Source organism: Antennarius striatus, chromosome 14 (assembly GCF_040054535.1).
Source record: "Antennarius striatus isolate MH-2024 chromosome 14, ASM4005453v1, whole genome shotgun sequence".
Classification (NCBI taxonomy): domain Eukaryota; kingdom Metazoa; phylum Chordata; class Actinopteri; order Lophiiformes; family Antennariidae; genus Antennarius; species Antennarius striatus.
Window position 1 is genome coordinate 4,652,116 of NC_090789.1, and position 13,168 is coordinate 4,665,283.

A 13,168-nucleotide genomic window follows, 5' to 3' on the forward strand; every position below is an offset into this window, starting at 1 on the left:
GATGGAAAACATCACCGCTTCAGCAATGAACACAATGAATTCAGTGAATGACAAACCTGTCCGTCAGAAAAGTAGTGTTCTTTTCTCAGATAAATATTGCATCAAAAGAAACACCATGAATCAAATATCTCAGGAGTCTTCATATTTAATACACAACTCTTTTTTTTTTTTTCTTCCTGCCTCTGCGTTCCAGTGATGCATTAAAAAGACGGGAATCTCCGAGGAAAAACCTGTGATCTCAAAGAAGCATTTATTTTGACATGCTGTGTGAGCGGTTCATCGGAGAAGCTTCAGAAAATCTCTCCTGTCCCCCCCCCCCACCTTTTGTGAAAAATGTCTGAAAGACTGTACAGCTTTTGCTGCCTTTGAAAAAGTATCCCCCATGGGCTTTTTGGCCACTCCTAAATCCCTTAGTTACTTTCATTGTTTGTATTTGTGTTAATATTTCATAAGGATGCTTCAATATTTATTCTTTTTTTTTTTTCTCCATAGACGACTGCCTCACAAACTCCCTTATATCATACATTTTAATGCACTGAGTGATCATGTCCCGCAAGCAGTGTGTGCGAGTTTTCCCTACCCCTCCTTCTCAGAACACACATTTCCATGAATAAATCATACGCACGCCTCTGCCAAGAATCACTAGTTTACAATACTCTTAGCCATTCAAATGAAAATGTCGTACATCTCCTGGCATTGTGATCAAACAATGAAAAATTTAAATTTCATAGTGCAAATGTTATTATTAAAATGCTAACTAGGTAGACAGATTATTTTCTTTGCACCTAGTACCTAATGGGAATCAAATAAATTGTGGGATTAGATTAAAAATGTCATTCAAACCACTGGAAAGGTTTATCAAAAATTGCAAAGTACTGCTTTTACGGGATAATTTTAGAACATGACTGTTTAAAATAAGGTTAAATAATTGAACTATAACATAAAATCTTTTCTTGTACGTTTTTTTGCTCTGGTTTTGGTCTCCTCCAGCTCCTGAGGGACACGTCTAGCTCTGTAGCAGCTAAGTGCTCCTCTGTGTTCACCATCTAGCTGCTAACCATCTGTTCGTGGCTATAGTTGCTTTGCAGGCACCATAAAGTGGATTGTCAGAAGTGTTTGCTCAAAATAGATGCCTGCATTGTAAAGCCACACTGTGGAGAGCAGCGAAATAGACCGAAGCAATTAGATGAAAGACGTTGAAACAATCTGTAGAGTGGAGGACATAATGTTCCGTTCATCGCCTTTAACACATTAAAGACCTATAACTATTGTTAATGTAAAAATATGGATCACAGAGATTTAGTTATTCCGCATCAGGGTGTATAAGAGTGAATACGTGGAAAATCTTTTACCCATTTGTTTCAATTATGCACCTCTTTTTCACCAGCATGTCTGGAATCACTTATTTACTGTGAAATGCACCTGGCTGCTGGTAAAAATCTACTCTTCCCTGTTGTTGGAACATGACCCAACACACATCTCCGTTTCAATATTTAACTTCCTCTGTTCACACGCGAAGTGTTGGTGCTGAATTTTTCATATATGCACAAAAGCCAAGCGGCGTCTGACTGGCGTTTCAATGCAACCAGTAGAAACGTACTGAAAGTCACGTCATTAAGTGTTGAAAGCTTTCCCTTCCATTAAAGTACAGGTCCTGTGTATAGTCTCAGAGTGGCCTCTATTGTATATAGACTGTACTTTTTCTGATTAAATGGCATATTGCAAGATCAAATAATGGAATTTGGAGTAATTTTAAATTGGATTTAAGACGTAAGTGGAATTTTCTAAATGAGTGGTTGTCAGGTCCACATAAAAGCCTCTTTGATCACCACACTTATTAAAGCTTTTTTAAAACATCCAGGCCATAATGACAGGTATATTGTTAAGAATTAATCCTTTTAATGCCTAAGCACTAGTCATGCAGGAAACTTTTGACACAAATGATTGGAGATCTGAAAAGGAGGCTGACTGTGAATTATCTGTGGCTCCAACAGCATGAATATGAGAAAACTTCAGCTGAGCACAACTCTGCTTTTTAGAGACTTTCCCTACTTTTAATATTTTTCTAAATTTATACAGTATATAGTAGAAAAAACATCCAAACTGCATGCATACTGAACAACACAGAGACAAAAAAACAACAACAACATTCCAAATATAAGTTTACTGCCTATAAATCATGTCTGTATCTGAGGTATTGCAATTTATGTTCTCTTACCAAGATTGTCTTATAAAATAGGTATAAAATAGAAAATAGCATCAGCCATGAAAATATATGGCAATAGTAAACATTGCTTACTATGTCTTACTTATTTCTACAAAATTGACATTTTATTCACCTGTTGTAATCTAGATTAAAGTTTTTCTGCATCTCTTTGGAAATAATCTTCTGCTGCAATAAAAAAATAAAATAAATAAAAACTGTTGAAAGTTGCTGCTGATCTTTTTATTCTATGTGGGTCCATAATTAACCAAAGTTCAAACAAATCAAACCGAGACCCAGTGGAAAAAAAGGACATTAATATTTCAATTTTTCTCTTATTAATTTAATCACATTTCATATGCTGATTAGAATTGGCCACGCTCCTCCACTCAGAGTTGACTCTAATCCCAATCTAATTACTAATTATACGGTTGGAGGTTGATTGGACCAATCCTCCCAGCCAAGGCCAATTTGACTCCCTCTGATGTTGAGCACCTTTCATGTGCGATGTCTCCCAGGTTTTGAGGACACAGTGTGTATTCGTGTGTGTGTGTGTGTGTGTTTGTGTGTGTGTGTGTGTGTGTGTGTGTGTGTGTGTGTGTGTGTGTTTGTGTACGTACATGCCTGTGTTTTAATCAGTTCATTATTCAGCACCCTCAGTGTCGAACAAATGAAAATGTTTTCTAACAGCTTTCCGCTGACTAAAGAAATGAAACAACAAATGAAAGATCTGACCCCAGGTTGTTTCTGGTAAATCATCTGACAACATGCAGGTTTTAATTTAATGATGCTGACAAGTTTTTAGCTGCAGTGAAGCAAATTTTAATAATAATCCCCTCAACAATAATAATGGTGGGTGATTTGTTAGTCTGATATTGGATTCAGATGAAGTCTAAAAGTTTATTGCCGCCATATTTTCACCTACAATTTTATCATTTACAAATGAAATCTAAATTTACCATCTGCAGTCATATAAAGTACACTTGTACATTGATAAAGTTTATAATAAATAGAATTTCACCAATTATGAACTTAATCTCAAACAGCAAAGATATAAGATTAAACAAATTTGATATGTATTTTTGTGTATTTTGTGTTTTTTGTCATGTGTGTGTCTATGATTTGCTTTTCTTTCCCAGACTCCTTCTGCAACTTCACCTCATTGCGGATTTTTGTTAGGCGGTTATGTGATACCGTACGCGCATTCTATTGGCTGACAGCAACCAGAAGTGTGCTACGTTACTTGAGTCTCAGAATATAACTCACTTCCGTGACATGCAAAAGTGCTTTTAAACAGTCGATAAGAGTGTGGGAAAAGGTAATACGGATAGAAGGTGGTTTAATATCAGTATGGGGAGGGTTCATAAACGTTTAAATTACCGTAAATAATAAGATAGTTTGTCACTATTCTGTGCTCGTGCATCATATGACCTTGTTCTGCTCCACATTATTTAAAGACAATCCCACCTTTTAATCCCAGGTTGGATTAAAAGGTGGAGTGAAATATCAATGCTGGTGCAGGTCTCTGAACGAGGAGAAAACGGTTTTGGTCGAATTGATGATTCGACGTCATTGACGATTGGCCTCAGCATCACTGCTGTCATCTTTTCTCCTTCTCTATGTGGGCCTTTCAGTCATGATGGACTTGAATGCAGCCTTTCTTCAGTCTGTCAGTGATGTTTGATAGTGACAGGAAATTTATTTAATAATATTTCTTCATGGGTTCCATCAGAGTTCCTGTTTTGATTGCCAGACACCCAGCATGCAAATGGAAATCAGTCACAGGAAATTCAGTTCACATTCTGTTTTTGTTGTGTTTGTGGACCTCCTTATTTACTCGGAAGCCCCTTGTACGCACCAATTATACAATAGAGCCACAACAAAGACTTCTCTCTACGCTGCATTTGTTTATAAGGAACAAACCATCAGTGATGTCGCGCCAAGCCACTGTGTGAAATAGAACAGCAGTGTTCTGCCAGCAAGAGAGGTGTGATATATAACACACACACACATCTGGTGTGATGCTTTAAATATGCGCTCAGCAGCACTTTGTAAACAATGAATTGGCAAAAAAAAAAAATTGATTTACCTTCCCCGTGGCGTCACAGCTGATCTCATCCATCCATACAGAAAGTTGAGGTGCCATTAAGATCGAACTGCTTTCGACCCGGCTGTGTAAAACGGTCTTGTTGTGTTTTTGTTATTTCTTTAGCTAAGAGTAGAATTACAGCTTCATTTATTTAACAGAATACAAAATAAAGTTATGGTTGTTAAGGGACGTTTTAATGAAGACGTTATGTCTTTAAATTAGACAGCTGATAGCGATGCAGTTACATAAATGATGCATGAAAGAACCGGTACATGTCCTTTTCTATAGATTCATAGATGATAAATTCATGGTAATGGTACATTGTGCTTTGTTGATCATGTCTATGTTCGACTCATCTTTATTTGTCTCCATCGTTTCAAAACTTTTGTGTTTTTGTCTCAAAATGGGACCAAAAATCTGGTAAGAAGATTATTAATGCTTTCAGCGCAAATGAAAATAGAAACTTTTTTTTCCAGGCATAGCTTTGCCTTGGCTTCCAATACCAATTTTGGAATGTAGGGCCATGTGTGTATTTATGTGTGTGTGTGTGTGTGTGTGTGCATGACTGAAACCATTGGTAAGTGGGCAGTGCAAGTGCATTTAGAAATGACATCTCAATTAGCCCTTGAGCAGGGAGGTTGTGCGAGACCTGGCGGGGCAGTAATGAAGGGCATCACACCGGGGTTAATACACGCCTACAAGGAACGGCCGGTAGTATTCTACCTGCTCTTAACAATTCTCACTGATGGTCGAGTGCAAAACAAGAAGCAAGCGGGGAACTCTGTGTTTTTGTATTTTGAGGTGCATGGGGTCAAACATTCCGTCTGGAAGCTGCTGTGAAGTCCTGCCTCTAAATCTTTTGCATTATCATTGTTTGTGGTCACAAAAACACCTTTAAAGGAGGACAAAAGTCCCCAGGCATTTCATGCTTTCCTCATCCCCTCTTAACTGTGGCGCAGAGATATTCAAATGAAAATCTACGAGGTCCAAACAGTCAATCCGAATCTGCCGAGTTGAGCTTGTAAGTCAGACAACTTGTAAGTCAAGTATGCAATGCTGTTTTATCCTCCAACTCAAAGCGTCATGCACCATGCAGCAGGCCTCGGATTTTGCTTGTATGTCAAACAAAAATGTGGATAGCATGATTACTAGTATCTCAAAGAAGTTCCAAGGATGCAGCTTGTGTGTCCAGGTTCAACTGTATTTATATTCAGCTGCATTATCAACTGAAATACTGAACCAAGTTTGTAATTTGATTTATTTCCCTTCATATTTCTTTATCTTTATAATCAGATATATTTAGTAGTTCTGTATTGTATAATAAAACACTCTTCCAATCCCGTTGATGACAAATATATATAATAGGTGTGTTTTTTTCCCCAAGTCTTTGTGGTCTGGAATGGAAGCCTCTTGAGGTCTCGGTATAGATTGAAGGCGGTATGGAGGCTGTGCATATAGACCATTAGGGTCCATTGTAATTAAAGTGTCTTTTATCAATCACAGTCATTTGATGGGCCGCATCTGAGGGCAGAACGCGGACATTAGTCGAATCACATTAAAATGTAATTGACTGGTAAGTAAACAACTAAATTATCTCCACAGCTGCGCAGCTCCAGTCGCAGAGGAAGCAAAGAAAAAGACTGTTGACTCGGCCTTGACTGAAACGTAGCGGCGTAGCTTCTCCCAAGCGTTTCCCATTAACATCGCGATGCCTGCTACCTCTGGTGACACGTCTTTTCTTTCCCTTTGCCCGTTAAGATGGCGCTGGTGACGTCAGTCTGTGAAGAAAAGAGGCTGTCAGAGGAAACTGCCAGCAGAGAATTTGACAGCCTGTATGATGGAGGTTTCCAACAGAGTCATAGTCTTGTTAATGACTGCACAGCACAATGGGCTTGATTTAAATGCACCAATCAAGCCTTATCTAAATATCAACCCTGATTATTAAGTAGTCCCATATCAGTAGCGCTGATTAAATTCTTTTTGTAATTATTAATTATTATTTTAATCTCAGCACATGGAGACATTGTATTTCAAAATCTAGTTTTGAGTGTATTTAATTAAAGTTTGACTTAATTTCCATTCAGAAAGACAGAACATCAACTTGGGCAAAGTAATGAAAAGAAAAAACCGTCAGACATTTGATCTTATTCAACATAGTCCAAGGCTTGTTTTTCTCTATTTCGTGTGTAACAGAATTTCCACACTTTGTGAAATATATGTATATTATATCTACCTGAATTACAATAAATAACCGGAAGGACACATCTAACACATTTATTTAATCATCTCTGTGCAGAATCATCAGAATATGGGTCTAAGACGATGATGACTTTTTAAATTCACATCATTAGGGTTATGGTTACCAGGTTAAAGAATGATCTTGTACTGCTGTAATTTGTATGGCATTTTCAGAAAGTGTAAAGGAGAAAGCTGCAAGTCAGATTTCATCGATTTGATCATGACAAAAATATCTACAAAAAAAAAAAAAAATCTTAAAGATCCAAACCTAATATATTTATCTTTAAAACACTTTCCATCTTTGTCTCAGACACCTGATATGATTACTATAATTTGCATTCTTTACACTTAACAAGTCTATAAAAACCCTGGACATGTGACTGTAGCTCATGCTCCCTCTCAGAAACTCTATTTATCTACATTCCACCACGTGATAGTCCGGCTCTGGCGCCCCCCCTGATGAAAACAGTGATGTTATCTGTATATTTTCGTCCCTCCTGTGATGCTCTGCGCCCTCATACAGTGCTGGCGTCTGCAAAACTGATCTGACATCCCTGAATTGCCTGGCGATGAAACCATATCACGGTGTTCAGATTTCAATTCCACTCCTTGGGGAAATATTGTTTTAAGCCATTACTCTTCATCAGTCGTACGTCATACCCACTCTGTGCAGCTATTGTCCTCCGTGGCCCCGTGCCTTCAGTTGTGCCCCTGAGATAATAACATAGGTGATGCACAAGCTGCTGAACTCCTGTCATTTAACCACAAAGGGGCCACAGTGCAATGATCACAATCCTTAAATGGCGCTTGCATAGGAATTTCATCATTATTGTTCAGAGCGAAATGCATCAAACACCATTCCCTTGATGAGATGTTCATATGCTGAAATGGTGCAGCTTACAAAGTGCTTATTAAGAAGCGGCACATCATGAATCACTTGGATGCTGCGCTCTTCCCTACTGTCTGGTTTGAATATTCTCGGTGTCGGTGCAACTGGCACAGTCCCAATGATCCATGCCCATTATCCATTCATCTTCGCTGCTCGCTCTGTGTACGGAACGCCACAAATTACAGCCCTGGTGGATCCATGCTGCTGTTTTCCGCAGCAAAACCGTAAGGGGTGATGTGGGGAACCCTGCCAGTTACCTGGGAGGGGGGTGGGGTGGTGGATGTGAGGAGGGTGAATGGATCTCTTCGACCAACTCCCACTCACCACTGTGGTCGCACCACAACGGGGAAAAGATCTGTCTCTGCTTATTGTTACTTCTACCTCCCATTGGTTGCACAGAAGATGAATCATACCTGTCAATCTGTGTCCCCTGTGCAGGGGGAGGCCATGTTTGTTTATATTGATCTGCAGCATATGTGGCACAGCTGCTGCCGGTGGAGGCCGGCGCTGGCAGAGGTTTGTTCACGCTTTCCTTTGGCAGCGGTAGAGCTGGCACGCAAGACAGCGACGGGCACACAGTCGACTAATCAATACAAACAATGAAGCAGCAAATCAACAATAATGCTGGAGCGGAAAGAAGGTGTTGGTGAGGGGAGAGTGTGGGGAGTGTGGGGGTGATCAGAAATCATTTTGTTGTGTTTGAGCTGGTAAAATATATTCTCGTACTCAAACTCATGAAAGCGTTCTTTGTTATTCTTATTACACGTGTTAAACAGAACATAAACAATAACCGAAACCGATTAATACTGTCGGAATTCTGTTTATGCAAATTCGCATTCATTCATTAAATACTGTAAGAATTATGGTATTGCCATATTTTGGAATAATTTCACGTTAAGGGAAGCTTCCATGTTTGATTATGAAATTATGCAGAAATTGGTCTCGCTTAATATTCTATATATACCTACGTATGTGTTTGCTATGTGAAACCATACCTGGAAATCGGAGTATTAAAAAAAAAGTCCTTGGTTAATAATCAATGTTAGGGTTCAATAAACCATAGCAATCCAGGCTCATGTCAATGTGTGAAATTTTAAGTGCAAGTGTAGGAAGTGGGGAAAATTACTGAAGGTGCAGCATCTGGCAATGATTAGTGTCCATTAATTGGTGTTAACTGGTGCTACTAGTGTTTACAGAGTTGAAGGATAATTAGCTTGGGGTCAACTCAAGGCTGAAATTAACATGTCACAATTCTGCAGCTGTCTCACGACAACCAGGCGAGGTAGTGGTGGGGTGTACCCAATTTTGTTGGCAGGGTAATGCAGCATTATGTGGATGGTTGTGAGAGTACGTCATGTGGATTATTATGGGTATTTTTCCTGTCGATTTGTGCGAGTTTGGGATAAATCAAGGTTTTATGTAGTGTTTATCCTGGTGTGGATCACCGTGAACCAAAGTGACAAATACTAAGCACCCCAGTAATAGCTCTCAGTGGGTCCTAGACTCAACTCGTCGGATAAAAAGAAGAAAAAGAAAACAGGAAACCTCTTGCTTGGTCAGCCGCTCTGGACGACACCTACTTGGGGGGGGGGGGGCACAGTTGAGATCCAGCTGCACCACCTGCACAAGCTTAGTGTGGACACCCCCCCCCCCCACAGCTGTGGATGCAGATGAAGGAAAAACTGCACTTGGAGACTTTTGCAGGAAGCTGAAGCGCCCTCTGTATCCAAAAGGTCATTTCACATTTAACAAACTGTACACATGCAAACGGGGGAGGGACTGCAGGGCAGCATGTTATCCTAGCTTTAGCTTCCTAGCTCATTATGAAAATGTTTTATGAGTGGGAAATACTTCACTTTTTGAAATCTGTTGTTTTAAAACAAGGATGTTGTTTAAGGTGATGCACTTTTGACCTAAGTTTAATTCAAATCTATGTTCATGTGGTGTTTTTTCTTCTTCTCTCAATTCATACTGAAGGCATTTGGTAAAAAAATATTTTTTCTTGTTTCACGCTCAACTTTGTTTCCTTACCTGGAGTTTTGTACAATTATTGCTGCAACAGATGACAAAGGGATGTCTGCTGAGATAGCCCTGACACATAACCCTACCCACACACTGGAGGATAACTCTCAGCAATCAGAGCCGCTGTGCTCCGATACAGGATAATGATTGGAGCGAAACGGGACTAAATCCATTGTACGATAACGTATCTCTCTTGGTCTGTGGGACTTTTTTTTTTTTTTTTCATATATGAGGTCTTGCGTTTCATGAAACCAAATTCATTTCACTCTGTATCTGTGTTGATACAGTTTCCCCATCAATGAGAGGGAACTCTGGAGCTGGGAGATAGAGGCAGAGCATTCTCCTCACACTGCAGGCGTAGCGGGAAAACTGAGATAAGAATATTAAACGGGAGGAAAAAAAAATTGCCTTCACCTCCAAAACCAATGGTTTGACTTGGGAGGGAAATGAAAAAGGAGCACTTCTCCTCCGTATCAGGGTTTGATTGTGTTGCTGTGTATAAGCATGCAAATTAAATAAATAAACTGTTGTATATCATAACAGATTTTTAATAATGTTTTGTATCATGAAATCAGACTTCAGGATTCATGTTAGTCTAAATAGTTAAAAAAAAAATTTTTTACCACAGTTGTAACTCACAACTAAATCGAGGAGAGCAAAAAAACAACAATCAACTGTATTTGATTACAGAGAGATTGTGACTTTGTTTTAAAAGTGACAGCAGCAGTGATCACTGTATTTTTACTACGCTTAAATTCAAAAAGAATTAATTTCATATTCACAAATACCTCGGTATTAATACAGCACAGTCTGGCAGAGATGACGTGACAGTCAATAAATCTATAAAACATGTATTATTATACACTATAAAGGTCTTAACCCTCTTTTACAAATATCTATCTTCCACATTTAACATTTTAAACAAACAGATTGCAGTCAATATCCATCTTAATGCATTTTTTAATCATTCACTATTTCGCCTTTGAAGAAAGGCATGAAAAAGAATAGAAAGGCAATCTCACTGTTTACAACCAACGCTCGGTCAGAAAATTAATCATTACCCCTGATGGTGACTGAAAATTACAAAGATTATGTTGACACGTTTTCATTGCTGCATGTAGAAGGAGGCGATCGCAGCAGAGCTGCCATTTAGCCTGCCAATGGCCCCTGGGGGATTCTCTGTCTCTAGCATTCTTTTTAATGTCTGGCAATTAAAGACCGTCTAACTGCCTGAGAGATGGAGAGAGAGAGATGAATAAAGGGAGCATAAGAGAATGAGATTCAAATAGATGGATGGGGAGGAAGAAATAGAGGAATGCATAAAGACATGAGGAAGGACAAAAACTGGATAAAACTGTTAATTCAGAATTTTTTTGTTGTTTGGTCACCTTTGGATAGATTCGGTTTTATTTAATGTAAGTAGGTGGATTTAATAATTGGTGCACTTTGTCACTTAACACTAAAAGTTCCCCAAGGGGAATCCTCTTATCTATACAATACGGCAATGTGAATAGTCCATACAATACTGGCAATCTGGCAAATCCATCCTAGTTGATTTTGCTCCACACTAGCAGTTCATGCTAATGCATTCCATATCTATCAGTGTGACAGGCACAGCACGTTGGTTTGTTTCACTCAATGGAAGAAATTAATCACACACATTTAGAGTAACAAGAGAACAGTTAAGCTCTGCATTAACTCCCCTTGTGCAGGTTTTGATGGCCATATTAAGATAATCTTTGCTCCTTCGTAAATGTTAACTGTTCTAACCTGCCTGTCAAAGCTTTTTGACTTGCAAACATGTGATATATTATAAAATTATGGGAAAAAAAGTACATTTCTCTCATCTATTTTCATGTAATTTCACATATGTGCCATGAATATGAGTATGCAGCATGATACATAGTTTCCTGGTTAAAATTTCTTTACTTAAATATCGACAGTAACAAATGTCATTCAAATACTTGGGTCTTCTACTGTGCTAAAGTGCTCACTGTAAGTGAAAGCTTCGCCTGAATGAGGCATAATGCGAGCATGTTAGAAGGAGATTACATCTATTAGTTACTGCTGTGCTGTATGCAAATGACTTACCCATGGGAGAGCGAAAGATCATTTTAAACTTCAATAAGTTACAAGCGGTGGCAAGTCTACCCGTAATCTGCACATTGCCCCAGGAAGCAATGAGGCTGGATGCAATTAGGGGGGGAAATAAAATTCTACACAGTAAACAAAGAAAAAAAATGTTAAGACTGATGAAACATCACAGAGTGAGATTAGCTCGTCTTTTATGAGATTGGCTGTTTTTTCCTTTAATTGTCGTGGCTTTATGTTAGTGTTTTCAGCAGATAAATGTGCAATTTGTTACAATCTGACAAGGCAAGAATGACTTAAGGCCAGTATGTTAAGATACTGTTTAATTAATAAAACATATGTTTTGTCACTCAAAATAATTTCATTTGAGGAAGATGCAACGGTGCAGGCGCCTTTTAAATGTCACGTTCAGATGAGCACAAACACAAATCTTCAGATTATTCCTTCAAAATACGGTCATACGACCGTACAATAAAGAAATCAACAAAATAATGAATGCCAGTTTATGCTGTATGTATGATTTACATAGTACGAGTTTCAAATGTTAGGTAAATGCAGTAAACATTAAAGTATTATCCTCTGAAATGGAAGAGTACCTCAAAAATGGTACCACAAATATTGTTAATGGACAGTGGTATTGTACATGTATTATATATTGCAGTTAGTAAATACGCAATTACTTTTAGGACGACACTTTTTTTTTTTAGCATTTTTTTGAGGTGCTGGAATGGAGCACATAATCATCCATCCATTCATTTTCTTGTACACGAGACAATCGCAATCATCTAATCTACAGCCGCTTGTCCACCCAGCAGGTCATGGGTCTGCTGGAGCCTAATCCCAGCTGGTTATCGGTGAAAGGGAGGGTACACCCCGAATGAGATACCAGTTCAGCACAGGGCCACACAAGAGGCCAGGGATGTCAAACTCATTTTCACTGAGGGCCACGTCAGTATAACGGCTGTCCTCAAAGGGCCAGATGTAACTATTAAATGTAAATAAATGTAACTCAATGTAATGTAACAGAAATGTAACGACTCCTTAATGTTAAATAACTCTGAATTTATTGCTTATTCAAGTTACAAACATTACACTTGCACAGAATTTTTTTTTTTTTGCTTGTTGCTCTGTTATAAATGCTTTTAATTTGTTGGGTTATGAAACCCACAGAACTCCATCAATCAAGGATCAAACTGTGCAAGTGAATGAAGACAAATAACATCAAACACGTGAGGACATTAACTTTGGTCACAACGTTTTTGTCAGAGTTAAAATGGGCTTAATTACTACATTGTGGGAAATGTAGTTTTTGGTCAAAGCGTGCTTTTGACCTATTTATTTTTAGACACTGATTTTTTTATGCTCTCGTGGGCCTCATTTGACCCCCCGGGCCTTGAGCTTGCGTCAAACTGTTTGACACATGTGCAATAGAGAAACACATGCTCACACTCACACCTATAGACAGTTTGGTCTGAGCAATCCATCTAAGTTGCATGATTTTGGAGGTTGGATGAAGCTGGAGAATCTGAAGAACAGTAATAATATACCTACTTCACTTCTTCACTTCATCAATATAGTACATTTTAATTCCAAATATTAAACTTTCCTCCTGTTTAATGTTTTTTTTTTTTGGGGG